The sequence below is a fragment of the Hipposideros armiger genome, unplaced genomic scaffold, assembly GCF_001890085.2.
Source record: "Hipposideros armiger isolate ML-2016 unplaced genomic scaffold, ASM189008v1 scaffold_61, whole genome shotgun sequence".
NCBI classification, from domain to species: Eukaryota; Metazoa; Chordata; class Mammalia; order Chiroptera; family Hipposideridae; genus Hipposideros; species Hipposideros armiger.
In genome coordinates, this window is record NW_017731411.1 from 2,790,035 (window position 1) to 2,793,831 (window position 3,797).

The window sequence follows — 3,797 nt, forward strand, 5'->3', positions numbered from 1 at the left end:
TGTCACCTCGAGGGGTAAAAAGTATAACTATTGCACTGTGTTGTACAGCTGAAACTAATTCTAAAAAATGTGTATTTCACAATAAAAAATAATTTTTAAAAAATCATTTAATATATAAATATTCAACTTACCTATGACCTCTTTTCAGGATCATATCTTCTATGTGAAGTCGACATGGATGTCTATAACTCATTCCTAATGAAAAAGATCATCTACAACACAGCAAGGAATAATCTATTATAACTGGAAGCTCTGTCTCCAGGGAAGATACTCTTGCATCAAAAACAAGACAATTTCAAGGGTAGGCCAACCTCTCCCTTGAATGCTCTTGGGAGGTCCTGTGTGTACCTAATTAGCATTTCAAAATTAAGCCAACTGAAAGGACTGGCTCTTCTTCCCCCAAAGAGGTCACAAGATCCGAAATGTTCTACAGATCTGGCTTCCTTGGTGGGAAGCCGCCTTCTGGAAAGGAAGATCCAAGCTGGCAGGGCCGTTCATCTTCCCACAGATGCCTGTTTCTGCTTCAAAGGCTGTGCTTCCTCTGGAAGCAGGTCCTGGGGACCATTTTCCTGTCATTCCCATCCTGGGGGACTGAAAGTTCTTACATTTGGGCATGGGGTGCAGTAAGCAGAGTGGCTGGAAGGAGAGACATCAGGTGGCTGCCTGCTCTATGCCCCGCTTTAATTCTGTTCCCCAATCTTAGTGGGGCACCTCCTGTATAGGAAGCACTTTGCTAAGTGCTGGAGGTACCAAGAGGAGAAAGGAGCGGCCTTTGCTTTTGAGGGGCTTCCAGTGCAGTTTGGGGAAGAGTCCTGTGCACAGATGTTCAAATGTCCTGTAGGAAGTGCCAGCCTAAACGTGCACCACTCTAGTCCTAGGGGCACCATGAGGCAGGGTCCAGTCTGCAAGCACCGGAGACTTTCTGGAGCACCTGGCAAATTCGTGTGCGTCCATTACAGGACTTTCTTTATGGATTCCTGATCTATAAATACCTCTAGCCTTCACAAATGCACTTTCTCAGAGGGTAGAATTTCAGCATTAGAAGCAACCTTCAAATCCATTAACCCCAGCACTGCTGTGAGGCTGGAAGCCCCCCCACCCCCATGGAATGCCATTTTTTGAGGCACTACCTGGGCACCCACTGAGAGGCGCCTGGGTTGTAGAGCCTGCTTCCAGCTTTAGGGCACATGAAGGCTGAGGGATGCTGTTCTCTGAGTGTCTGGTTTGTTCGGCATGCCCAGGGCCCCAAGCATGGGGATTCCAGGGTCTCAGGTTGCATCTCAAGGGGTGTAACCCAGCGGCCAGCTGCCAGTGGTCACTCTGAACACATGCAGCACCTCAGGGCAGCCAGGGCAGCCTAGAAGGCCAGGACAGAGCACACGGTGCTTTCCATGGTCCGTTCCCCTCCTCAGCCATGGGGCCTGCAGTAACCTGAGCTTTGACACGCAGGGCTGCCCAGCAGGCAACTCAGCTCAGCTTGTGCATGGTGCTTTATTTAGACGCTCTGCTCACCTTGCTTTGGGGAGTTCTAATCTCACCTCTTCCTACTTCTGCCATGGCTCCGGGGCCTCAGTTCATTATTCCAAATACATCAAAAGTTCTTGTAAGCACAGGGGCTGTGTTTCTATTGAGCTTTTTCCCTGTAAAGTCACATTATCCAAATTACTGTCACCTTCAGTCCCAAGTCACCCTCTCAACTTCAATGACACTTTCAGTCCGCACCTTACCAGGGAGGACTCCATCACATCCTACCTTCTGCTAGTACCCACCACTTTCCTCTCCGCCATCCTCCTCCCAGTAAGCCCCTATCTGAAGAATTTCATCTCATCTGCCTCTGATCTTCTTTGAAGCACATAGTAGATAAAATTCAGTGAAGAAATGCATACAATATGAGCTCCACCCTCAAAAAAGTCTCATAATCTATGGGGGGAGGGGCAGGGAAATGATTACAAATCATTGCCAACGAACACAAGTAGAATGTGCAAGAGACACAAGCCACTCAGAGTTGATAACTGTGGGTCCTCAGTAAACATTTGATTGCTTGATAAACAAGATATGCACACAATCGGTTTCTTCTTTCTCTGCCTGTTAGCCATTGCATCCAAACACCAAGTCAGCTTTCTTTCCTTACAACGCATATCTTGGTTTTATGCTAAAATAAGGAGAAATGTTACCATGAAAGTCGTGGCAATTGCATTGGTGCGATGATTTATAGTCTTCAGAACATTCTGTGAACAAAGCATTTGTATATGCCAGTGATGGGCTAGATGACTTCTGCAGCTCTTTCTAAACCAAATCCTCATGTTTTATGGAAAAGATCCAAGGTTCCAGTGACTTTCCTGAGTTTTTGCAGGGAGGTGGACATGGAACTGGAGCTCCACACTACCCTGTGCTAAACCCACTCTGCCCAGCTGCCTCTCCCTCCCCAGCGTCTCCTGGAATGACGCTCTCTTTACAGCTCCCCTCAAACCATCTATTGGGCAAGATCTTTGCTTTTAGAAAAATGCTGTGGCAGGACACAGTGAGGCCCAACTTATCTAGTAATGACAAATTACACGTGGCTTTCTAACCTGGACCTGGAGGTTCTCCAAACCATTTGGCCCTGATCACAGACCCCCTGTGAGGTTTTCTCCTGCTCCCACAGTTGACGCCCACAGGAGTCAAACTCTTCCCTAAATAGATATTATTGTCCTTCTGGTGAAGATTTAAGAAATCTTTATTTAAGAAATTTGGGAGGGCTCACTTTTGGGGTGTATTGATTTTAGTACGAGCCAATTCTAAGATTATGTCTATGTCAATAGGAACATAATATTAGTAGTCCTGGTGGTGAAATGGGCTTTTCAGAAAAAAAGAAAAAGAAAAAAACAAACCTGATTTGTAGTATTTGCTGATTTCTATGGTGTAAATACTCCTACGTCAATTTCAAGTTGCCAACGTAATGTCATGGACTTGGCAAGCTGCCAAGTGTACATGGTGTTGGAAAGAGGTGAGCACATTTGGTTTTAAATGAGCCAGTACAAGTGGCTGCTGCAGCCATCCCATTGACTGAGAATTTTCTATGAGTGAGGCACCTTTTCAGGCTCATGAAACCCTAGCACTTCACTGTGATTTATCTATAAAAGTAGAAATAATAGAAATACCTACCTCACAGGTTTTGTGAGGATTAAATGATGTGATAGAAAGTAACTTAAAGTGTGCCTGGCACATAGTAAACACTCAATAAACAAACAATCATGATTGTCATTATTTCTACATACATTACCTCATTTAACAGCCATACGAAGCAGATGCCCACTGGACAGCTGACAGGAGCGCCTGCTTGGTGCGCCTGTGTGTGGTTACAGCTAAGAACATCATGCCTTATCTGCTGGTCTACTGGGGAGGCAATGCTGCACATTCATTTTGGACTCCATCTCCCAATTACCAGACCTCCCTGAGGATGACTGCAAGGGTTAATTTTATGTCAACTTGACTAAGCTAAGAGATGCCCAGATAGCTAGTAAAACATATTTCTGGGTGTGCCTGTGAGAGTGTTTCTGGCAGAGATTAGCATTTGAGTCGGCGGACTGAGTAGAGAAGACTGTCCTCGCCAATGTGGGTGGGCACCATTTAATACGTTGAGGGCCTGACTAGAACAAAAAAGGTGAAGGGAGGGCTAATTCTCTCTCTCCCTGCTTGAGCTGAGACATTTATCTTCTTCTGCTCTCGGACACTGGTGCTCCTGGTTCTCGGACTCCAATCAGGACTTACACCATCAGTCCCCCAAATCTCAGACTGAATTATACCACTAGCACTCC